The sequence below is a fragment of the Phoca vitulina genome, unplaced genomic scaffold, assembly GCF_004348235.1.
Source record: "Phoca vitulina isolate PV1807 unplaced genomic scaffold, GSC_HSeal_1.0 scaffold84, whole genome shotgun sequence".
Lineage (NCBI taxonomy): Eukaryota > Metazoa > Chordata > Mammalia > Carnivora > Phocidae > Phoca > Phoca vitulina.
Window position 1 is genome coordinate 882,083 of NW_022589787.1, and position 27,125 is coordinate 909,207.

Sequence of the window (27,125 nt, forward strand, 5' to 3'; positions counted from 1 at the left end):
TGAGCCGAAGGTAGATGCTAAACCATCTGAGCCACCCAGGTGCCCCGCTTTCTGAGCTTTTATTTATGTTTTAACTTTCACTATTTCTCCAGCTCTGTGTGGTGCTGTCTGTGCCGATGATATGGATTGTGGCAGTGGTTGTGTTGGCTAAAACCTATATACCCATAAATTCTGTTCTATGTTCTCTGTAACCAGGGAATTTTAAGAAATCTACTCAAAATCACAAATTTCATGCTATTTAAGGAAGGTTTCCAGAATGAAGAGATTTTAAGCTTCCAAAAATGACTTAGTTGAATTGATGAAATGTTTTTAGTCATCTGAATATGATTTTCAAAGTCTAGCTCAGTGTTGCTGAAGTGCAGTCCACCTGATATGAATAGAAATGTCATACTAATTTATAAATTGTAAACTAAGGCAGTATATTTACAGAAGCATGGATATGGCCCAAGGCTTTGGATCAAAATGGTAATCTGAATACTCCCTGCTTCCCGTATCTAACTTTGTACTGTCTTTAGTGACAAGCTTGTTAGCAGAGGCTCAGTAAATGTTATCATTAAATGCATAGAGGAGAAAACAGAAGCAAGGCAAAAATTACTGATTGTAAACAAATGAAGTATCAACTAAATGAATATGCAAATAGGTAAATAAATAACCAGTGAAGAAAGCTGTCATGTAAAGAAGGCAAAACAGTTTAAGAAGGCAGCCAGGGTCCAAGAGAAGTCTGTATTGTATTAATATAAATATTGTTACTTTCATATATAACATAATAAGGGTATCTTGGAAATTTTGAAATCTGCCTGGCTACAACACATCCTCCTCTCTTTTATGAGGCCAAATGTATCAGATTATTGTTTTGGTGTTGATGTGATTAAGACCAGTTTTATTACCAGATTCATAAATTGAGCCTCAAACCCTTACAATTTTCGATGATGTGAAGGGAGTTTTAAAAAAATAAATAGATCACAACAGGAGAGCATGTTACTATTTAATTATTCTCTGAGATGATAATAGAAACTGTGCTGCCAAAAACTTCTCGATACAGGAAGAGTAGAGTAGTAGTAGAGTAGTCCCAAAGAAAACAGCCTCTCAAATTTCAAATCTGAATGGAATCAATATGGCCCTACTCTGTAGAAGAAGGCAGGGGGGCAGTATAGCTGGGTCTTTCCATCAAGCAAGGCACTTTCAAGGTAGCAGCCCTTGAATTTGAAATAAGAATGCAAATGAGAATAAATGCAAGGCTGACCTCACAACACTGAAGTCCCCTTAAAGAGAGGCCCGGTAATTACTGTGAAGTTTCTTCAATCACGGTGAAGCCTTTTCCTCCCAAAGGAAGTAGTGTGAAGTGACTAAGAAAAAAAATTTAAGGAGAAGATTGGAGTTTCTTTTCTCTCCTTGTCTCTTGAGTTTTGTTGCTTTGATAGATCATTTGCACAAAAATCCAGGCTTGTGGCTTTTCTGGTAATTGGTTTAATAGGATAGGACATTAAGTTAGTTCCAAGGAAAAACTATGCGATTGGTTAAAAATACTACAGTTATGACAGTTTGAAATAATTCTCTGCTATATTGTTCTATATAGTTCATCATATGAGATTGTGTAACAGTCATGATATCTTTATTTTCATTTTACCACAAAATAAATTCTAAAATTGATACATCATTTTTTTTTTCAGAAATTTTAGGCCCTAAGAAGTCCCTCCCATAATTTCTCATTCAACATTTTCTAAGGTAGAGTGTTCTCATTTAGTGCTTGGGGCAAGAATTATTGTCCTGTTCAATGGCTGTATTTTATTCATAATTAACATGCCAACTTCTTTCATTTTTTAAAAATTTCCAAATTTTGACTTCTATCATTCTTATGTTTTCTATATTTTTATATAAACAAGTTTATGTAAGATAAAGATCACTGTGAATAAAATACTAATGAGATAGCAAGACTTGAAGTAAGAAGGCAAGGTACATGGTTATTTCAAAAGTCATATGAAAGGTATTGTACTGGATTGATGCTATGAAGTATTGAGAAGTAATGGGATTTAGGATGTATTTTGAAAGTATTGTCAGTCCTACTTGATAAAGTATTGAATGGTACTGGGTGAAACAAGAAGATTCAAATAGGATAGTATGATCAGGACCTCAGCAACTGAGTAAATGGTATGCTAGGCAATGCTGATTTCCACAAAATGCATGGTAAGAAATTGATCTGTTTTGCCAGTTTCATATTCATATTAAACCTATGGGTTAAGATGTTGAATTTTAATGTAGAAATAGGACTCAGACAGAAGCACAGGATGTAGATTGGGGGGGGACTGGGATATTACTTTGGATGAGTCGGTACAGGCTGTTACTTATGGCCATGTGAAAGGTTGACATCTTGAGATGGTGTATACATGGGAGTAAGAATATATTCACCTTAAGACTGTGCCACCTCTAGAATTTAGATATTGAGTAAATGAGGAGAATTCATTAAAAGAGATTGTCAAGCGTGGCTGGAGTCACTGAATGAAAATTAAAGGATTTCATTGTTCCTGAAGGGAAGTGAATGAATTAAAAAAAAAATAATAATGGGTTAGCAATTGGCTTTTACATGACATTGGAAGGCACAGTTAATTTTGGAAATAAAGAGAATGTCATTGATTTTAAGTAAAAGTGCTGTGTGGTGGGGAGGGTAGGTAGTGCTTTTAATCGAAGGAGCCCTCTTGAGTCCACAATTTGCTCTGTAATATTGTTACCAGTGTCAACCTGGCACAGACAGATGCTGATGTCTTGTGAGTTGCTTGCATGAATCATAATAAAATGAAGATACATCTCAGTTGTACAATTTGAGATCCTTTTCAGTATTGCACATTATATGCATATGGGATAGAGCTGGTTGTCTTCATTACAACTACTCAGTCTTCCAATAATAATCTTTGTGTGACTTTATCCATTGAGTTCCCACTTGCATTGTGTTGATCGGCTCCTACATCTATTGAACACAGTAGAATATTTCATTAAGGTAAAATTGCTTGCTAGTTCCAGAGATCTTGTTTTTGTGAGATGTTGAGCAAAGACTGTTGAAGAAAGGAACAGGTGAGGAGCCAAGTGAAAGAAAAATTAACAGCCTAATCATGAACAAGTGAAAAAGGCATGAAGAAAGAATGGTGTTACAAATCAAGTGAGTGAAGTAAGACAAAATGTACAGAAGGCAGAATTTTGAAGGAAAGAACTATAAGAACAAGGTCAAAGTGTGCTGAAGGTACATTTTAAATACTAGTTCTGTAGGATAATAAATGTAAATAACATCTCTACGGTCAAGGAGAAGATAAGAATGTGGAAGGTGATCTTTTTAAATTGAATCTGGAATAGTTCCATAAATTTATTATACATTTTCATTCCCTAATGTTTTAAGAATGAGTCTAGAAATTTTTTATCCAACCAGTCTGAATTATCACCATTTAATTTATATCATTCTTATGCCTCTAACATTTCAGTTACCAAATTTTGTTTTATTTATGTGTCTTAACAGACTAGAAATAATGAGCTCCTTTTGACAGGGATGTTTTCCTATTCATATTTAACTTTCCATTACCTTACAGAGCCTAGTATGTAGCAGATGTAATGTAATTTTATAATTGTGTTCACGAACATCTTGTTTAGTGTGTGGATGAGTAAGATTTTGATGAATTATTCACTTAAAGGGCTAAGAAATTAAAATTTATAGAGACCCAATATGAGGCAGCTCCTTGAAGATATTTTCTGGGAATGTTTTGGCCATGACTGAGGAAATCATAGATTCTTTAGACTCTGCTGTGTTGGAAATTGCAAATGTAGATTATAGTATAGGGAAATTGAGTATCTGCTGGATTAGACTTTTTATGTTGAACATTATGGGTTGAGTTAAAAATTCCCATTGATAATTGTGGAGGAGTAGAATGCGGCCCTTGTTTTCTTTCCTGCTTATATGGCATGTACCACTGGTGTCCTTTTTTTCTACGGTGTTCCCTCATACAAAAATAATCCAGATAGGAAGCCTTATGGATGGTAGATTTTTCCCTCTGGATAGAATTAACATGTTTTATAGTATTTATCTTTTTATGTGTAATCTGTCCCTAGAATACATTTATTTTCTATGTATTCTACACTTCTCTACTTTTAAAATTACCTTGGAAAAAATAAAATAAAATGACCTTGAAAGAGAAGAATTGTTCTTGGGGAGAGACTGTGGACAGGTCAATTTAATAACACATTAAGTTGTACAATATAGTCACTGATGGCATGCAATCATGGAAAGGAACAATATAGTACAGCCTATATGACTGATTTCAGTGAGACCATTCAGTGTCCCTATCATATTGTATTAATATTGCTGTCTTTGAATTTTCTAACTTTTAAAAATTATTCTTTGTGTATCTATATGTGATTCTACCATGCTAAGTATGATGGGTATTTCCCAAAAGAGTATGTTAGTTATAACCATTTATGTGATCCAGTTCATTTGTTTAGTATTAAGATTCAAGGAGTCCTGAAGAGAAGTCTACTGACTAATGATGAATGGGAATGATATATATGTGTTTTAAATGGTAGTCCAGAAGAAACAATAAGGAAAAGAAGAAACTGTACATGAGCCTTTCTCGTTACTCTTAGGTTGGAAAGTCCAGAAGAGAAGAACAATCACCTTTGTGGAGACTGTGAAGAGGTGAATACTGCCCTTTCAGTAAGGGCTGACCAAGTTGTCAGAAAGTGTTGATTTCTAGAAAGACAATGAAAACAATAGGTAAATAGGATCTGTATTCCTTGCTTTCCTTCTGGCTTTTAATCAGCTGTTCCAAGTAAGTTTAAGATATCTTCTGACTACATTACCTTTAGATTTCTTACCTTCAGTACCTTTAGAAAAGTACTGCTATTGGTTCAATTTGGAGGAGTGATAGATCCAACCAATGCCTTGTTAAATTGTGTCATTGATTCATGATTATCATCATTCATAATACTATTGTGCATTGTCATTCCCTAACTAATGGTTTAGAAATACTTTTTCTAAGTAATCTCTATGCTCAACATGGGGCTTGAACTCATGACTCTGAGATCAAGAGTCATGTGCTGCACTGACTGAGCCAGCAGGAGCCCCAAGTCTAGAAATATTTTGTCCAACCTGGACACCCACACCCATACCTCCCTTCCATTAGTGGAGAAAGTGCTGGTTTGGAGAGAGCATCTGAATGGATCCATTAATAAAATGGTAAATTTGAGATGAGACAGTTGTTGAATGGCACCCAGACCTGAAGTGTCTCAGTATTGGTCAATATGCCTTAATGTAAATAGCTGCGTTCATTGAATCCTATTTGCTTTGGCTCCCTACTTCCAACACTTAAGTGTTGTGTTTATATCCTTATCAATGCACACACCAATTTTGATTCATTTTATGCCTGGTGTTCTGTCTCCCCCATATATATATTTATGTGTATACACACACACACACACACACACACACACACACACATATAAAATGAGCTCCTACTTGACAGGGATTTTTTTTCTATTGTCTTATGCTGCAATATCTAAAAGTAAGAATTTCATTAAAGTTCAGAAATAAACAAATTTGTGAAAGAATGAGAAGTCATAAATAATGAGAGAGAATATAACAAAGGAATGAGGGTGTGATTCAGAGAGACAAGTGATACTATTTGAGTAATTTGAGAACCTCATGTTTGACAATGTTGAAAGAGAAGAACAAAATTTAGTGATTATTTTTTTTTTTCTGAGACATAGACATGTAGATATTAACTCTGAGAATAAAATGGTTTACAGATCTTTCTCAACATGCAGTGGGGTTATGTACTGATAAACCTATCATAATTTGAAAATGTTATAAGTTGAAAATGCATTTAATACACCCAACATACCAACATACCATCATAGCTTAGCCTACCCTATCTTAAACATGCTCAGAACATTTACATTAGCCTCAATTGGTCAAAATCATCTAACACAAAGCCTATTTTATAATAAAATGTTGACTCATGTAATTTGTTGATTACTGAAAGTGAAAAACAGGGTGGTTATATAGGTATAGAGTGGTTATAAGTTTATCAATTTTTTACCCTAATGATCCTCTGGATGACTAGGAGCTGCTACTTGCTCCCTCTGCCTAGAATCACAAGAGAGTATCATACTGTATGTCACTAGCCCTGGAAAAGATTACAATTCAATATTTTAAATTCAGTTCTACTGAGTATGTACCGCTTTTAAGCAACATAAAGTCAAAAAATTGTACGTCAAACCATCATAAGTCAGGGATGTCTGTATTTAAAAATAGTGGATAAAACCCATTAAACATGTCTGAATTTGCTACATGAGAACAGGATTATTCTTTGGGCCTCCCTTCTAAGTATGTTCCATGTGCATGTTGTATAATTCTATTTTAGCATTGGTACTTGGCTAACTCTTGAATCTATGCAGGGAAGGGAGAGGGCCAGCACTGATACCACTTTGTGTCTGTCTTCAGGTTTGTTGTGATGCAAGGGAAATGCTCTCTTTGTTGCCTATGGAAATATAAGGGCTTAGTTGTGTCAGTTGCTGTTGCTTAAAAAATCTTCCTAAATTTTTGTCAGTTTTATTGAGATATAACTGACATATATAATTGTAAGATCTTTAAAGTACGATATGAAATTGTAAGATCTATAAAGTGATAGAGATGATTTGATTTATATAATACACACGTATATATGTATGTTATATAACACAAACATACACATATGTGTATATGTGTATATAGATTTTTTTTTTTTTTTAAAGATTTTATTTATGTATTTGACAGAGAGAGACACAGCGAGAGAGGGAACACAAGCAGGGGGAGAGGGAGAGGGAGAAGCAGGCTTCCCGCTGAGCAGGGAGCCCGATGCGGGGCTCGATCCCAGGACCCTGGGATCATGACCTGAGCCGAAGGCAGACGCTTAACAACTGAGCCACCCAGGCGCCCCTGTGTATATAGATGTTTTAATTAACATGTGTATATATACACGTGTATATATATAGTATATATACATACACACAATGTGAAAGGATTTTCCCCATCAGGTTAATTAAAACATCTATCACCTCACATATTTGCTTTTCTTTTTTTGGTGAGAATATTTAAATTCTACTCTCTTAACAAATGCAATGTTACAAATTATAGTCACCATATTTTGTATTAGATCCTCAGATGTCCTTCATCTTATAATTGAAACTTCATACCCTTTCCCAACCTCTCCCTATTTACAACATCCCCAAGCCCCTGGAAACTGCTTTTCTACTTTGCTTATGAGGTTGACTTTTTTTTTGTAAAAAGATTTCTCATGTAAGTGATTCCATGCAGTATTTGATTTGTCTTTCTAGCTGGCTTATTTCACTTAGCATAATGACCTCCAGGTTCATCCATGTTGTCACAGAAGAGAAGATTTCTTTGTTTTTAAGGGTTAATGACAGTCCATTATATTATAATAAAATATTACATAATCATAATTATGTATTATAAATTACATATAATTATAATTTAATCCATTTAATCTATATTTATCTATCTTATATATACACACCATTTTTCCTTATTGACTCATTTGTTAATGGACACATAAGTTGTTTCCATATATTGGCTACTATGAATAATGCTGCTGTGAAAATGGGAGTACAGCTACCTCTTCAAGATAATTTTATTTCCTTTGTATGTATACCCAAAAGTGGGATTGCTGGTTGATGTAGTAGTTCCATTTTAATTTCTTGAGAAATTTGCATACTGTTTTCCAAGTGGGTGTACCAATTTATATTCCCACTAATAGTGTACAAGGCCCTATTCTCTTCATTGTCACCAGCATTTATCTCATGTCTTGTTTTTTTTAATTTAAAAATTTATTTACTTTAGAAAGATAGAAAGAGGAAGCGTGCACACCTGTGACAGTGGGGAGAGGGGTAGAGGGTGAGAATCTTCAAGCAGACTCCTTGCTGAGTGCAGAGCCTGACTTGGGGCTCTATCTCATAACCCATGAGATCATGACCTGAGCCGAAACCAAGAGTCAGAAGCTTAATCAACTGAGTCACCCAAGTGCCACTGGTGTCTTATTAATAATAGAACTCCTAGGAGGTGACAGGTAATATCACAATGTGGTTTTGATTTGCATTTCCCTCATGATTAGTGATGTTGAACACCTTTATATGTGCCTGTTGAACATTTGTATGTCTTTGGAAGACATAGGTCCTTGCCCATTTTTAAATTGGGTTGTTTGTTTTGTTATTGAGTTCTATGAGTTCCTTGTGTATTTTGGCTATTAACCCCTTATCAGATATGTGGTTTGCAAATATTTTCTCCCATTATATAGGTTGCCTTTTCATTTTGTTGATGACTTCCTTTGCTGAGCAGGAGCTATTTAGTTTGATGTAGCCTCAGGTGAAATCCAAAAAATTATTGCCAAGACCAATGTCAAGGACCTGTCCCTATGGAGTTTTATGATTTCAGGTCTTATATTCAAGTTGTTAATCCATCTTGAGTTAATTATTTGTGTGTATTGTGTACAATAGGGGTCTAGTTTTATTTCATTTTATTTTCTTATATGTGGCTGTCCAGGATTTCAGTACATTTACTGAAGATACTATTCTTTCCTTCTTGTGTATTCTTGGCTTCTTTGTTGAAAATTAATTGACCAAAGCTGAATGGATTTATGTCTGGTCTCTCTATGTTGTTCTATTGATCTATGTATCTGTTTTTATACTATACTGTTTTGATTACTATATCTTTGTAATATAGTTTGAAATCAGGAAGTGTGATACCTCTGGCTTTGTTCTTCTTTCTCAAGATGGCTTTGACTGACCAGGGTCTCTTCTGGTCTCATAAAAATTTCAGAAATTTTTCCTACTTTTTAAAAAAATTCCATTGGAATTTTTATAGAGATTTAATTTAAACTGTGGATTGCTTGTAGTATGACCATTTTTTAAAAAAAGATTTTATTTATTTATTTGACAGAGAGAGAGACAGCGAGAGAGGGAACACAAGCAGGGGGAGTGGGAGAGGGAGAAGCAGGCCTCCTGCCGAGCAGGGAGCCCGATGCGGGGCTTGATCCCAGGACCCTAGGATCATGACCTGAGCCGAAGGCAGACGCTTAATGACTGAGCCACCCAGGTGCCCCTAGTATGACCATTTTAACTATTAATTCTTCCAATCCATAAAGACAGAATATTTCTTTCATTAATTTCTTTCACTAATGTCTTGTAGGTTTCAGTGAACAGATCTTTCACCTCCTTGCTTAAATTTATTCCTAAGTATTTTATTATTTTTGATGCTATTATAAATTATATTATTTTCTTAATTTCTCTTTTCAAAAGTTTATTGTCAGTGTATCGAAACAGAAGTGATTTTTATGTATTGATTTTTGTGTCCTGTAACTTTACTGAAATTGTTTATTACGTCTAACGGTTCTTTGTTGGGAGTCTTTGGAGTTTTCTATATATAACATGTCATCTGCAAATAGTGACAGTTTTATTTTTTTTCTTTCTGATCTGGATTCCTTTTATTTCTTTTTCTTGCCTAATTGCATTGTTTGGGACTTCCAGTAGTGTTGAATAAAAGTGGCAAGAGTGGGCATCCTTTGTTTTGTTCCTGATCTTAGAGGAAAAGCTTTCTGCTTTTTTTACTTTTGAGTATGATGTTAGTTGTGGGTGTGTCATACATGGCTTTTATTATGTTGAGATATATTTCCTCTAAAATCACCTTGTTGAGAGATTTTGTCATGAACAGATGTTGATTTTTTAAAATTATTTAAATAATGATTCTATGATTTTTATTCTTCATTTTGTTTATGTGGTGTATTTCATATTTATTGATTTGCAGACGCTGAACTACCTTGCATCTCTGGAATAAATCCCATTTGATGGTCTATGATCTACGGTCTTAAGATCATTTTAATGTATTGTTGAATTGGTTTGCTAATATTTTGTTGAGAATTTTTACATCTGTGTTGCTCAGGGATATCAGCCTGTAATTTTCTTTTCATGTGTGTCCTTGTCTGGTTTTGGTATTAGGGTAATGCTGGCTTCATAAAATGAGTTTGGGAGTGTTCCCTTATCTTCTATTTTTTGGGAATATTTTAAGAAGCATTGATTACTTCTTACTTAAATTTTACTAATGAAACCATCTGGTCCTGGACTTTTCTTTGTTGGGAAATTTTTGATTACTGATTCAGCCTCCTTACTGGTAGTTAATCTGTTCAGATTTTCTATTTCTTCATGATTCAGTCTTCATAGGTATTATGTTTTTAGGAATTTGTCCATTTCTAATGGATTATCCAGTTTGTTGGTATACATTGTTAAAGTAGTCTCTTATGATTATTTTTATTTCTGTTTATTAGCCATTATGTCTCCTCTTTCATTTATAATTTTGAGTCTTTTCTTTTTTTTCTTGGTAAGTCTAGCCAAAGGTTTTTTGTTTGTTTTTCTATTTTGGTTATTTGGTTATCTTTTCACAAAAACTATATCTTAGTTTCATTGAGATTTTCTATTGTTTTTGTAGTCTCTATTGATTTCTGCTCTAATCTTTGTTATTTCTTTCCTTTTGCTAACTTTTGGCTTAGTTCTTTTTCTTGTTGCTTGAGGTGTGAAGTTTGCTTATTTGAGATCTTTTTTTTCTTTATGTAGGTGTTTATCACAATAAACTGCCCTCTTAAAACTGATTTTGCTGCATATTTAAGTTTTTATATGTTGTTTTTGATTTTTTCTTTGAGATACTGATTTTTCTGGAACATACTGTTTAATCTCTATATATTTGTGTATTTTTCAGTTTCCTTGTAATTGATTCTCATTTCATACCATTGTGGAGAAAAGCTGTTTAATATGGTTTCAATCTTCTTTTTACTTTAATTTTTTTTTCAATTTGAATTCAATTTAATTAACATATACTATATTATTTCAGAGGTAAAATTTAGTGATTCATCAGTTGCATATAACACCCTGAGCTTATTAGTTTAAGTGCCCTTGTTAGTGCCCATCACCCAATTACCCTATCCCCCTCACGTCCCCTCAAGCAACCCTCAGTTTGTTTCCTATGGGTAGTCTCATGGTTTGACCTCCTCTGTTTTCATCTTATTTTATTTTTTCCTTCATATTTTATTTTTCCTATGTTCATCTGTTTTGTTTCTTAAATTCCACATGAGTGAAATCATATGATTTTTTCTTTCTCTGACTTATTTCACTTAGCATAATACTTTCTAGTTCCATCCACACCTTTGCAAATGGCAAGATTTCATTCTTTTTGATGGCTGAATAATATTCCATGGTATATACATACCACTTCTTTATCTATTCATCTGTTAATGGACATCTGGGCTCTTTCTATATTTTGGCTATTGTGGACATTGCTGCTACAAACAATCTTCTTAAATATATTAAGACTTATTTTGTAGTCTGATATCTGTCCTAGAAAATGTTCCATGTTCACTTGAGAACAATTTGTATTTTGCTGCTTTTAGTTAGAATCTTATGTATATGTCTTAAGTACATATGGTCCAATAAGTAGTTTAAATTCAGTGTTTCCTTATTTATTTTGCATCTGGATGATCTATCTCTTGTTGAAAATAGATTATTGAAGTTCCCTGTTAATATTGTATTGTCATATATTCCTCCTTTTCAATCTGTCAATATTTGCTTTATGTATTTAGGTGTTAATGTTGGGTGTATAAATATTGACAGTTGTCATATCCTCTTAATTGATCCCATTATCATTGTATAATGACTTTTATGTCTCTTCTTGCAGTCTTTGGCTTAAAGTCTATTTTTTTCTGATATAAGTATTGCTACCCCTGCATTATTTTGGTTTCTATTTGCATGGAATATCTCTTTCCATCCCTTCACTTTATTTCTATGTATGTCCTTAATGTTTACTTGAGTCTCTTGTAGGTAATATATAATTGGGTCTTATAGGCAATATATAGTTGGGTATTGTTTGTTTATTTAATTATCAATTAAAAATAATCTGTCTAGCCACTTTGTCTATTGATTGGAGACCTTGGTCCATTTACATTTAAAGTAATTATTGATTTGGACTTACTGTTAATTAAGGTTTGGACTTACTGTTGCTATTTTAATTGTTTTCTAAATTGTTTTGTAATGCCTTTGGTTTGTTTTTCCTTTCTTAATCTATTCCTTTATGATTTGATAATTTTTTATAGTAGTATGCTTTGATGCCTTTGTTTTTATCTTTTGTGTTTCTAGTATAGGCTTATACTTTGAGGCTTAAAGAAAACATCTTTTATGTATAACAGTCTATTTTAAGCTGATAATAACGTCAAATGTATACAAATATGCCCTAACACAACTTATTATATTTTTGAGGTAACTGTTTACATCTTTTTTACATTGTGTATCCACAATAAATTGTTACTATAGTTATTTAATTTTTTTATTTTAATCTTTTTTTTTTTTTTTAAGATTTTATTTATTTGACAGAGAGAGAGACAGTGAGAGCAGGAACACAAGCAGGGGGAGTGGGAGAGGGAGAAGCAGGCTTCCCGGTGAGCAAGGAGCCTGATGCGGGGCTCGATCCCAGGACCGTAGGATCATGACCTGAGCCGAAGGCAGACGCTTAACGACTGAGCCACCCAGGCGCCCCTAATCCTTTTTTTTTTAAAGATTTTATTTATTTATTTGTCAGAAAGAGAGAGAGCACAAGCAGGGGGAGTGGCAGGCATAGCAGGCAGAGGGAGAAGCAGACTCCCTGCTGAGCAGGGAGCCCAATGCGGGGCTCGATTCCAGGACCCTGGGATCATGACCTGAGCCAAAGGCAGATGCTTAACCGACTGAACCACCCAGGCATTTATTCTAGTTATAAGTGGTTTACTCATTATTATTACAACTTTAGACTATTCTGAATTTATCTCTATATTTAACTTTACTATTAATTTTTATACTTTAATACAGTTTCTTATTATTAATTAACATCCCTTCAGTTCTGCTTGAAGAACACCCTTTAACATTTATTGTAGGGCTTGTCTGGCAGTGATGAACTTTTTGATCTTTTGTTTGCCTGGAAAACTCTGTATCTCTTTTAATTCTGAGGAACCACTTTGCTGGGTAGAATATTCTTGGTTGGTAGTTTTTATTGTTTTGTTTTTCTCTTTTTTTAAATTTTTTATTTTCTTAAGATTTTTACTTATTTTTTGGACAGAGAGAGAGACAGCAAGAGAGGGAACACAAGCAGGGGGAGTGGGAGAGGGAGAAGCAGCAGACTTCCCCTGGAGCAGGGAGCCCAATGCGGGGCTCGATCCCAGGACCGTGGGACCATGACCTGAGCCGAAGGCAGACGCTTAACGACTGAGCCACCCAGGTGCCCCTGTTTTGTTTTTTTCTTTTAGCAGTTTGAATATATCCTCATACTCCCTTCTGGCCAGCAAGGTTTCTGCTGAAAGATTTATTGATAGTTTTATGGGGGTTGCCTTGTATGTAACAAGTTGCTTTCTCTTGCTGCTTTTAAGATTTTCTTCCTTGCCTTTGACAATGTAATTATGTCTTCATGTGAATCTTTTTAGGTTTCTTTTATGTTATTGTCTGGGATTTGTGGATCTGGTTTTCTATTTCTTTCCCCATTTAAGGAAGTTTTCAACCATTATTTTTTCAAATAAGTCTTCTGATCCCTTTTTCTCTGTTTTCTTCTTCTGGGACCTCTATAATATAGTGTATATTAGTCAAATTGATGGTGTTTCCTAAGTCCCTTAAGCTGTCTTCATTTTTTCATTTATTTTTCTTTTAGCTAATCTGCCTGAATAAATTACCCTTTCCTCAATTTTGCTAATCCAGAGTCACTTGTTTTAGTCTACTATTGGATCCCTCTATAGAAGTTTTTGGTTCAGTTATTGTATTCTTTACCTTTGTGGTTCATGTTTGCTACTTTTTTTTACACTTTTTTATTGGACTTTAGTTAACATACAGTGTTACATTCATTTTAGGTGTACAACAGAGTGATTTGACAATTCCGTACATTATGCAGTGCTCACCACAGTAAGTGTAGTTACCATCTGTCACCATACAAAATTATTGCAATGTTATTGCCTATACATTCCCTATGCTCTACTTTCATTAGTGATTTATTTTATAACTAGAAGTTTGTACCTCTTAATCTCCTTCACCTACTTTGTTCCTTCCTGTACCCTTCCCTCTGGCAATCATCAGTTTATTCTCTGTATTTATGAGACTTTTTCTGTTGTGTGTGTGTTCTTTTGGTTTTTAGATCACGCCTATAAGTGAAATCCTATGGTATTTTTCTTCCTTTCATTTATTTACCATAATAGCCTCTAGGTGTATCTGTGTTGCTGCAAATGACAAGATTTCATTCTTTTTTTACAACTGAGTAACATTCTTTTGTATATATATGCCACATCTCCTTTATCCATTCATTTGCTTGGTATTTAGAAAAAAAAAATACTATAGGGGCACCTCACTGGCTCAGTCAGGAGAATATGTGACTCTTGATCTCAGGGTTGTAGGTTTGAGCCTCATGTTGGGTGTAGAGATTACTTAAAAATAAAATATTTTTAAAAACGTTCTATCTCTGTTGAAATTCTTACTTTGTTCATGCATTGCTTTCCTGACCTTGGTGAACGTATCTGTGATCATTATTTTGATCATATTTTGATCAGGTAAATCACTTATCTCCATTTTATTAAGATTTTTTAAGACTAATTAGATTTATTAATTAGACAGAATGGTCTCTTATAGGAGATGAACCACACTGATCAACTCATCCTGAGTTCCTAGTTGTCTTTCAAACCTTCATGATTGTCCACGCCTTCTTTGTACCATTGTGGCTCTCATTAATTGAGGGTGTGGCAAGACCCATAAGTGTCCCAAAGGGGAGGATCAGTCTGCACCTAGATGCAGGCTGATTAGAAGCTTGCCCCTTAGGCAGCAGGTGTGAAACTTAATAGTTAAACCCCTTCCAGGGGGAACCTGTGTGTGTGTTCATAAATAAATAAAAATATTTATTGCTGCCAAATCTTTTTTTTTTTTTTTTTAAAGATTTTATTTATTTATTTGACAGAGAGAGACACAGCGAGACAGGGAACACAAGCAGGGGGAGTGGGAGAGGGAGAAGCAGGCTTTCTGCCAAGCAGAGAGCCCAATGCGGGGCTCAATCCCAGGACCCTGGGATCATGACCTGAGCTGAAGGCAGACGCCTAACGACTGAGCCACCTAGGCGCCCCCCAAATCTTTTCATGATTTGGACTTTTTAAAATTTTATTTCGTTATGTTAGTCACCATACAATATATCATTAGTTTTTGATGTAGTGATCCACGATTCATTGTTTTTGTGTAACACCCAGTGCTCCATGCGATACGTGCCCTCCTTAATACCCATCACTGGGCTAACCCATCCCCACCCCCTCTCCTCTAAAACCCTCAGTTTGTTTCTCGGAGTCCACAGTCTTTCATGGTTCATCTCCCCCTCCGATTTCCCCCCTTCCTTTTTCCCTTCCTTCTCCTAATGTCCCCCATGCTACTCCTTATGTTCCACAAATGATTTGGATTTTTTTGCCTGCTTCTTCTGTGGCTTAGGTGTATAACCAAGGAAGTATGCTCCTGAACCCATTAAGAACTACTTTGTTTTCTACAGTCCTGTGGAATTTGTAAATGCAAGCCCTCTGGGATGTTAAAGCCAGGTGATCTTAGGGCGTGTCACTCAGGTGAATGTTGCAAAAGTGGGAAATAATGGTAAATTTGGTTTTATTATTGGAGTAGGATAAAGGGAAAAGGTGTGAGAAGTATCCACCTGCATCCTTGGTTTCTGTAGAAGATTGCAGCCAGCTCCTAGATGATTGCCAATTAGAAGCTCAACTATTTTCTTACCTCTTTCAGAGGAAATTGTTCAATCTGTAGCTATACATTCAGTCTGTCTGAGGGAGGAGATAAACTCAGGAACCTCCTGAGTCACCATCTTATTGATTCTCAATAGTTTTGAATTGTGGCTCTCAGTCAAAATTATTGCCTTTGCTCTAACATTGTTTTTTTTTCCCCAAATTTGAAGTATTTTATTCAATGATATTTTAATAACTGGAGTTTTCTTAGCTTTAGGTAAGATGCCTTACTTTAATGACAGTAAATATTTATTTCTGCCAAAGCTTTTCCCGAGTTATGGAACCATTATTCAGGAATTGGCATTTTAGTTCTTTGCAGACTTATTCTTTCATGTGAGGATGAAACTTTAAAACAGTGAAAAATCATAGAGTTTCATTAGCTATACAAATCTCATTAGCTACACAAATATATATGTCCTTCACCATTTCTTTTTCTTTAAAGGTATTTTATTTTATGGATTTGTAATTTTTATTATGGTTATTGAACATATTCTTTATCAGTTGAATGATTTTAAAGTTTTTGAGACTTGGTTTTTGGCCTAATATGTGGTTTATCTTGGTGAACATACCATGGAAAATTTGAACAAGTACATATGTTCTAAAGTCATTGGCTATAGTGTTTTATAAATATCCATTAGGAGAGGTTTGGTAGTATTTTTGCATTCTTCTATGTTGATACTTTGTCTTATTCTATAAATTACCAAAGGAGTTGAATTTAAAATCATCAACTATGATTATGGATTTGTCTATAACTCCTTTTATTTCTATCAGTTTCACTTCACGTAATTTGAAACCGTTATTATTCACAAACATCCATAATTATTAATGTATTCCTTATAATTTGACCCTCTTATAAAATGTCTCTATCTCTGGTAACATAGTCTTGAAGTTTACTTTATCTGAAATTAATAAAGCCACTCTAGTCTTCATATGCTTACTGTTTGCATGGTATATCTTTTCATCTTTTTTTCCCAACCTGTATCTTTAAATGTAAAGTTTTGTCATTTTAGACAGCATATAGTGGGTATATGTTTTAAGCTTTAACAGATGGGTTATTTATTCCAATTTACATTCAGTATAATTTTTGAAATGGTAGATTTAAGTCAACCATTTTTATCATTTATTTTTAAGTGTGAACTCCCCTCCCTTGTTTCTCTTCTGTTTTTTGTTCTTCTATTCCTTCTTCTGTGCCTTCTTTGATTGCATTTTTTTTTTCAGAATTCCATCTTCTTTTACCTTTTTAGCTCTATCTCTTTGCGTATTTTAGTGGACATTCTAGTGATTAAAATATACATATTTAGTTGTTTTCAATATTTTAAGACTAAATATTATCACTTCACATAAACATAAGAATCTTACAACCATATATGTCCATTTCCCTAGTTCCTGTCCCCTTTTATGCTAGATTTGTCATGTATCTACATTTGCAATAAACCCTACAGCCAGTGATATAATTGTTCTAAATAGGTATATTTTCCTAACATAAGAGAAAAAAATCCTATTTCTTAAATATAAACCAGTTTCAGTGCTTTTCTATCCTGAAGATCCAGGTTTCCTTCTGTTATTATTATATATCTTCCTATAGAATTTTCTTTAGCACCAGAACTACTGGTGGCAATTTTTCTCAGTTTTCTGTTATATGACAGTTTTCTTTTAACTGACAGTAGCTTTATTTAGCATTTTTTTTTAAATTTAGCCTTCTTTATTGAGGAATGTTGTTACTGAATGTAGAATTCTGGTGTGACTTTTTTATCCCTAGTACTTTAAAGATAATAAAAACAATATTGCACATTTTTTTCAATGAGAAAACCATTTCCTTCTTTGGATAGTTGTAGAAAATAGTAGGAACAAAAATTTTGGCTAGCAAAGCAGGATTTGATATTTTAACAAAGGGTAGTTCTGAAGAGCTCTTAATTAAACAGTTTGTCTTATGTTTTCCTCTCTGTTTCTGTTTCATGGTTTTGATAAAATGAGCTCCTTTGAGGGGCGCCTGGGTGGCTCAGTTCGTCAAGCGTCTGCCTTCGGCTCAGGTCATGATGCCTGGGTCCTGGGATCAAGCCCCGCATTGGGTTCCCTGCTCCGTGGGAAGCCTGCTTCTTCCTCTCCCACTCCCCCTGCTTGTGTTCCCTCTTTCACTGTGTCTCTCTCTGTCAAATAAATAAATAAATAAAATCTTTTAAAAAAATGAGCTCCTTTGACAGGGAATTCAGTTTTTTTAACATTCTTATCTTACACGCAAAGTCATATAAAAAATAATCATTCCACATTTTAAATGTCTGGTTTTGCTTTCATGGTATGTATAGTGAAAAAATAAGTTAGAGAGTGTATGGATGACTTATAGTTGCAAGAGTGTTAATGAGAAAAAGCAGGGTAAAAAGATTGGGGTGAATTGATGATAAAATAATTTCATTTAATTAATTGATAACACTACCATTATGGTCAAAGCATAGAAATATGGAATGTTTTGTGAGTTGTCCTGTATTGTAAACATTTGATGTGAGTTCTCTTAACACAGAATTGATCTAGCACTTGAAATACCATCTTTTTATTGAAGATAAGTGGGGCATAGGCATTTTATAACTTCTGAATTTGGGAAAGATAAAATTTGATACGAATGGCATTTTTTTTCACTTTGGCATGACTCCAACGGGTCAAACCCCATGACAACCATGCAGAAAAGGAACGCTATTGCAGTTTTTGCCATGCACACCATCACAAAACATACTATTGTTCTTCAATGATCTTGTGAGAAATTTAGAACTAGCATTCCAATGGACATGTAAGATAAATATGGTTTTGTGGAAACAAATGCTGTTTTGAGAAACACTCTGATTGATATTGTTAGGTCTTATGTTAATGATTCTCAAATTCAGCCCAATTCTACTTTCATCTATCTATCTACCTGCCAATTTATTTTCCATAATCAATCTGTATATATCTACCTATCAATAATCTGTCATCCATTTTACCTGTTTGTCTATCATCTATCTGTCTGCCTGTCTATCTGTGTATCCATTCTGCCATTAGATTTAAGAGGCAGAAGAACATAGAAATGGAGGACCAATGGAGTTACTTCCCATGTGTAAGGACAGTGGTAACAGTGGTCTCTGTGGTCATGATGTATAGAAGGAAAAAGCAAAAAGAAACCATGACTGAGGACCATTAATTCAGGGACCTGCCTAGCAGGAACTCTGGCCTTATTACTATGCTTGAACTCAAAAAATCAAAATAGAGTTGCCTCCATTGTATGTCAGTCTGACATGAGAAAATTCAAACTAAATATGAGGACTCTACTTTTCCAGTCTTCCTATACTTCCATATTTTAATATTCAAGTTTTAATTACTTGGAATTATCACCTCAGTCTCTATTATAGTAGACCAAGGGTTGGCAAATCTTTTCTGTAAAGGGCCAAATAACCATGTTAGTTTTTCAGGCTGTTGCAATTACTCCACTCTACTGTTGTAGTATGAAAGCAGCCAAACATAATGTGTAATTGAGTAAGTGTTGCTGTATTCCAGCAAAAGTTTGTTTCCAACAGCAGACTATGGGCTTGAGTTTACCAATCCCTGAACTAGAGCATTGGTTAAACAAGAACCTGAACAATGATCAGATTAACTCAGACACATGGTAAAAATATATGAGAATTATATCTCCATTTTATTTTCATTAAAATTATTTTAGCTCCTTTGTTGTATTTTCTTCACAAGAGAGTCATATAAATCAGTGCTATATGCCATCATAAACTAAACAATGTGAAACCAGCACTGTATAAGGAATTAGTGATATGAACCCCTTTCCATTTATAACCAATAAATTAAATTTCAAAATTGAATGTATTTCTGCCACATTTCATCTGTAATGGCACCAGGGAATTAGTGACCAAAATCTTGCCTGCTTTCTTTTCTCCTTTAGCATAGTTTGAATTGAAATGTTGTCTCTAAGCTTCCTTCATGGTATCCAGTCTCCTTATGCAATGACTTCAGTCTATTTTGATTTTATCTGAGCAGGTGTAAATTTTTCAACATCTCAAAATAAGATTCCTATATTTCAAGGCTAATATTTAATCTAGTTTATAAAAACTTGAGTCAACAATATACATAGGCAATGGATACAATATTTAACCCAATTAAACTGTGTTTTCTAAGTTTACTCTTGTTTTCTCATGTTATCTGCATGGAGGGCTTAGAGGAGAGAAAAACAATCACTAAAACCTTGTAACTTAAGATTGGGCTATTTCTTTGCAGTTAAATAAAAATACATATGCATATTTGCTTAAAATTTATGTGACAAATTTAGTGTTAATATTCTATCAAAGCCTCACTCAAATCAGTTAGAAAAAGACAAGCATCCTAGTACAAAATTGGGAAGCACATAAATGAACAATTCATAAGAGAAAAGCATTGTGAATGGCCAAGAGCATATAATAATATGCTCAACTCTACCAATCTTTATAATTAAATAATTAAATATATATATGAAATAATTATAAATATATAATGAAATTTAAATGTGTGTGAACACACATAGACACACACATAATGCAATAAATCAACAATTGTCTTTTTTCACCTATCAGATTAACAGGTACATTTGTTAACCAAGTGTGGAGAATTGGGAACTCCTGGTATGTTATAGTCTTTCCAGAAGACAGTGGAAAATATATTAGGTGGAAATTAGCACATTTTGACTAACAATTTTATTTTTAGAAATTTACCTAAATATGTAATAGGAAGTGTTCAAAGATGTATGTAAACTCAAGGGTAATCATTACAGCCTTAGTTGTACTTTTAAAATTGTAAGTAACCTGTTTACCTAAAATCATAATTCTAAGTAAATTAATGTTGATACATTTATCCAGTTGGATTATATTGTTATATATGGTAATGTATGTTTAAATTAATTGATATGCAAATCCAAGCTTTTCAGAAGTTTATCTACCACTTATTGAGTACCAAGTATGTTTGAGGCAATAACATTGTATTTCATTCATGTAAAATGATACAAATATGTGCTTGTGCAGATATGGTCAATAAACCAATTTTATAGGAAGAATATTAAAAAATGTTGATAATGAGTTCTGGTCATTATTTTGCTGTTTCATTTGTGTGTTGTGTTGTGTGTGTGAGTGTGTGTGGGGTTTCAAATACACATATTTTAATTACATACAGCAGTCATTGAGTTGTCAGTCTAACTAAGTCTATCAAATGCCGAAATAAACAAAGAAATCCCCAACTGATAGAAATTTAAATGTCATAATCTCCCATTAGAATATTTTTTCTTTCCGTGATTTATGACCATATAGTCTGAATTCTAAACTGTCTACCTCCTTTGAATATGTGTTTCACAATCAGTTTACTTTTCCCCACTTATCTGTATTCATTCTGGCCCTTTTCTAAAGATAACACTTTGTGTCTTGCAAGTATAATTAATTATCAACTCAAAACTAGTAGCTAAAATGTTGGCCAAATTGATAAAGAGAATAGTGACAATTTCTGCCTGACTATGCCACAACAGTGGCTAGACTATGTTTAGAAATTTAACTGTCTTATAATGTAAGGAATGTGCAAAGCTATTCTAACTTTGCCTTTTTATCTTCTGGCATTTTGAGGGGAAATGACTATATACGATACTCACAGTTGGGTTTTTGGAACATCGTGAATACTGAAGGAGAAGTAGAAGTACAGAAGGAGAAAGCTTTCACAGATGGATAAGGCTGCATCTGTCAAAGATGCTTGACACTGAGCAATGAGCCACCTCTGGTTTTGACATAAAGTTCAGGCATGTCTGGACATGGTAAATCTCTTTAGGAATGAAAAAAAACTGATTAATAATAATATGTTTATAATGTTATTAAACCAGTATGTAAATGAATGAGTGAATGAATGGGTAAATAGGGTAGAAAGTAAAGTGCTATATGACAGAAAGCTATAATAAATGAGGTAGAAATGATATAAAGACATTCTCAGGAATGATCATAATAATTGTTTCAACCAGGAAACATCAAAGGATGCTAAAACTTCGAGAAAATTTGAGGAGAAACAGGATACTTTTACAGATTGTGATTATCTCCTCCATGATATACTTATTAGTTGCAAAGAGAAAATAGTAGTGGAGAACCTGGCAGATACCACCTGAATTAAGTAAGAGATGAAAGATAATACTACCAGTGATGGAATCATCTGGCATCACTGATAGGAAGCACTGAGAAGAACCTAGCCTTATTTCTTTAGTACCTCAGACAAAAGTGAATAAACCTGAATCAACTCATGAGAAAATATCAGACCCAAGTTGAGTGATACTCTACAAAACAAACCAAACAAAACCCCCACAAACTGTCAGTTTTCAAACATAGTAATATCACTGAGGAAATATTCTAGATTATGTTAGACTAAATAGATATGAAAACTGAATACAATATTGATTCAGGATTTTTATAAAAGACATTAAAGGAAAAACTGGCAAAATTTAAGAAAGTCCATAAATACATTATAGTACTATATAAGGAAGGTAATAATTGCCTAGCTTTAATAATAATGATACTGTTTTGAAGAAATTCAAACCTTGTTTTGAAGAAATTAAAATGATTTAGGGTATAAAGGAAAATCATAGCTTGTTGTAAATGGTTCAAATACAGGTGCAGACAAGTATTTTTACCCTTAATTACTTAGCAAAATGTTCTCACAGTTCAGCCATGTTGTAGCATGTATCATGCTTAACTAATGAATCATTGAACACTACATCAAAAACTAATTATGTATTATACAATGGCTAACTGAACATAATAAAAAAAAGTAGAACCCCATTCCTTTTTTTATGGATGAGTAATATTCCACTGTATGGATATATCACATTTTGTTTATCCATTTATCACTTAGTGGATATTTGGGTTGTTTTCACTTTTTGTCTGTTATGAATAACTTTGCTGTGAACATTTGTGTAGAGGCTTTTGCGTATACCTATGTTTTTAATTTTTTTAACGGTGAGAATATGGTAAATCTATATTACTATTTTGGGGAACTGTTTGACCAGGATTTTTAAGATCATATTTGTTGCATTTAAAGGAAAAGTCTGTGCAGAGTAAGTGTTCTGTTAGATAGTAGTGGAAACTCTTATTGTAGACATAATTAAGTAACTTGAGTGTGATATATACCATTGAAGTCTATTTCCTGACACCTGTTGATTTAGTGGGTGTATATATTTTTATCATTGTACATTTTTGCTTTTGTATTTTGTTTTAGATGTTACAGAATCAGTGTTGGCTCGAATAGAAAGCATTTCCTTGCCTTGTAACATTAAGATGCAGAAAGGGTATCTAGAATAAATGAGCTGCGTAATACTCAAGGATACTAGAGATTGTTCAGATCAGTAGAATTTTGCCACAGAATTTATACTGGTTTTCTTACTAATGTTCATGTAGAAGTACGATGAAAAACTTTCACTTGTGGGCTTCATAGCTGAAGCAGCCTCCATCATTTATTGTCATCTGCAGTATCTATGTGTAAATCAAGTGGTTCAGTATGTTTTAGGGTTATGATTGCTTGTCTGATTTCATGGTCTATCCTTTCTCATAAGCAGCAAGCGAAAAAGTGCCCTATTGAGTGAATGTAAGAAATCCAAAGAAAATGAGAGACAAAACCACTGTTGATGAACAGTACACTGTTTCTATTCTAAGCAAATGAGGATGGACTTCTACTTAATCATTTTAGTGCTAGCCCACAGTTTTCATGGTTTTGAATTCTACCAGTCTTGCATGTATTAAATATTTAATCTATGAATATCTTGTTCCTTGGTTAAATGATGTTCCATTGCATGTGTGCCAGCTAACAAATATTTGGGCCTAATCCATGAGAATGTGCAGTGAATACGTGTCTGTCCCAGGCTGTTTTCAATTTTATATTTGTACCTTTAATTTATTTTTTATTTTACCTACAGGAAAACTCACTCTTTGTCACATGCAGTTATATGGTTATTGACAAGTGTATAGAATAGTATATCTAACACCACAATTATGATATGGAGGAGTTCCATTACCCCTAAAAATCTTCTTTATTTTATTCCTTTGTAGTCAACCCTTCCTTCTACTCCATAATCTCTTGTGACCACTGTTTTTTATAGTTTTGTGTTTAACAAAATGTCATTTAAATGGAATCAAACACTACATAACCACTGAGGTCCAGCTCATTGTACCTACTAGCACTTTGAGTTCCCCAGTTCACTTGCAAGCATTTATCCTTCAAAGACCTATGCTAGCCAATCCATGAACTCTAGGATTATTAATTGCATTCTGTTTTGAATAAAGATTGGCCATGCTTATTCTATTTTAGTCCTCTTAAGACTTGCTCTCCTGATGTTCTTTTCCATTTGGTTCTATTTTATAATTTCCATTATCTTATGAAAACTTTGATCTTTTTAAATTTTTTTTTATTTTTATTTAATTATTTTTAAAAATTTATTTATTTATTTATTTGACAGAGACAGAGCAGGAACAGAAGCAGGGGAGTGGGAGAGGGAGAAGCAGGCCTCCTGCCAAGTAGAGAGCCCGATGTGGGGCTCAATCCCAGGACCCTGGGATCATGACCTGAGCTGAAGGCAGACACTTAATGACTGAGCCACCCAGGCACCTCTCATCTTTTTTTTTTTTTTAATTCATACCATTGTTCCATCAGTTTTTATATGTTGTAATAAGTTTTTGAAGTTCTTATCTCTTACTTCCAGAATATAAGTCTTACAACTACCTTGTCATGTGCCCTTCATTTTACCCATCAAAAAGCATTTTCATAAAGTCTTTATTTGGTAGAATACAACTTTAGAATTTCTCATTCAAGGGTGCCTGGGTGGCTCAGTTGGTTAAGCGACTGCCTTCAGCTCAGGTCATGATCCCGGAGTCCTGGGATCGAGTCCCGCATCGGGCTCCCGGCTCGGCGGGGAGCCTGCTTCTCCCTCTGACCCTATCCCCTCTCATGCTGTTTCTCTCTCTCTCTCTCTCAAATAAATAAATAAATAAAATCTTTAAAAAAAAAAAAAGAATTTCTCATTCAAAAAGAAAATCACTGTGCCACCAATTTACACAGCATAGTAGAGAGGATTATTGACTATTTGTAGAGTGAATAATTCAGAGAGGAAATAAGTGGAGAAATGAACTGGCAAAGATAGCTAAGAACCAAGCAGCTATGATATGTGTAGCAAGGACTAGAAGTGTGGGATTCCTCTATGATAATCACTACAGAACAAATGATTTGCTTTATTTTTAAATTAATTTCATGTATTTTTGGATCTAACTTATATTATCTGTGATGTTTTGCTGCAGGACAAAGACTGAACAAGTAACATACTTTAGGGAAGAGAGATGAGCAGCTATTCTGATGCTTTTAAAATTCTGTGTGTGTTGTCACGTTCTCTGGGTTCATTATTTCAGAAGCCCAAGGTAGAATATTTAATAATAGTTTTTTTTTCCCCTCATAAGTGTGCCTACTTTGTTAAATGAATATTCATTATTATTTCTTTCCTTCATTAAATAAAAAAATTTTCTTCTGGAAGTAACCTGAATAATTTCTGGGAATCATTGATCTATTTCCTTTTTATACCATTTTATAGTGTATGCTAATAATCTTGTAAAGAAAATTAAATGTGCCAAAATATTGATTTATTTATCTTTTTATTATTGGCAAGTCCAGATACAGATGTTTCTACTCATATTTCTACTGTAATCATAACTTTTTGCTACCAGATTTACGAATACTTCCCCATTTCTCCTTGAAATTTTAGTTGATTTTTTAAAAATTTTCCCAGTTGATTTTATGTAATTTTATTAGAAAAATCCAAGGTTATATGCCTTTTGTTCTATGTACATAGGAGTTCCATTATTCGGATGCTAAATAAAATATCTCCTGTGCATTTACTATTCTTTATTTATAATGCAGTAGATAAGCCTGAAGAAAATAAGCCTGGCTATGGAATTGCTTATTTGTTTGGGAGGATGTTTGTCTGGATCAATGATGAGCACAATTGTCTGAGGATGCTGAGGGACTCATTCCAGATGTCAATCTGAGGTCCAGATAAGTGGCCCTCTAATAGGACAAATAAGACTCTCAAAGCCTGGCTGTATTTGAGGATCTTAAGTGACAAAACAGTACTGCTGTGAGCATGCCTCTTATTTATTTTGGAGCAAGGCATTAACCTCCTATCTCATGAGGCAGTGTGTAACTTTAGACATGTTGTATGGCCCCAGACTTGCTTCATTTGCACACTTTGAACATAGAGTTGTCAATAGATATTTGTACATGGGAAACATGTTCATGAGTAATAAATGAGGAAACAAAAGAAAGATTGAATTAAGAGCTCAAGCAACTGTGATGAGTACTGAAAGTTTCATTGGTGTTGGCTAAAAGAAGGAAACATTGCATACTTAAATATTGACAATGGAATCAATTTTAGGGTTTGTTATTTTTCAGTGTAGAGAATTTTCAGAGATTATATGTTTGCTTTTCTTTCTGTCATGTTTTTCTGAGGTAGACGGGATGGAATGAAGTCCTCCACTTCAGAGAAGAGCAGTGAGTAACTATGCCAGCATCCTTTAAATTCATATATCATGTGTTCTGGGCCACATCCTAAGGTCTCTGTGTTCATCTTTCCAATGACTTACTGGATAATATCTTCATTATGTGTCATCTTCTTTTCTAAAAAAAGATTTTATTTATTTGACAGAGAGCAAGAAAAAGAGCACAAGCAGGGGGAGCAGCAGAGGGAGAGAGAGAAGCAGGCTCCTCGCTGAGCAGGGAGCCCGACATGGGGCTCGATCCCAGGACCCTGAGATCATGACCTGAGCCGAAGGCAGATGCCTAACTGACTGAACCACCCATGCACCCCCATTATGTGTCATTTTCTTTGGTGAGTGTCTTTAGCCTCCTTTCCAAATTTTAAATTTTATTTTATCTGAGTTCTATGTGGATTGACAGATGTAGAGCTTTGGAAAACTTGATTTGTTTTAGTTTAGGAAGAGGTAAATGTTTTTTTCTTGACAATGTTCTTGTCACACATTCTTTCAATGAGTAATGTTTTTGTGTTCTCTTTATACTTATGTATGTGTATAGGTAGGTAGGTATGTATGTTCATATTTTAATGTGTGTATTTATTTCTCCAGAATCGAGCAAGGTCATTCAAATGAGCTCAATAATAATGAATAAAATAGCCTTGAACACTAATAACTGGAACACCATAAAGTAAAAGAGCCCTACCAGATACTGAAATAGACTCCAGAACTTCCATTATTAAAATATATATAT

At 34.1% G+C, this 27,125-nt stretch overlaps 1 long non-coding RNA gene and 1 other non-coding gene across 2 annotated transcripts; both read left to right on the forward strand.

Moving 5' to 3' along the window:
- Positions 1-26,586, forward strand: LOC116626199. Its single transcript, XR_004298207.1, has 4 exons — positions 1-4,750; positions 25,151-25,267; positions 26,356-26,393; positions 26,548-26,586. It is a non-coding gene; the product is annotated as an uncharacterized LOC116626199 (long non-coding RNA).
- LOC116626226 lies at positions 25,830-25,896 on the forward strand. The gene has a single exon (XR_004298218.1). It is a non-coding gene; the product is annotated as a small nucleolar RNA SNORD109A (small nucleolar RNA).
- Positions 26,587-27,125: the final 539 nt, after the last annotated feature.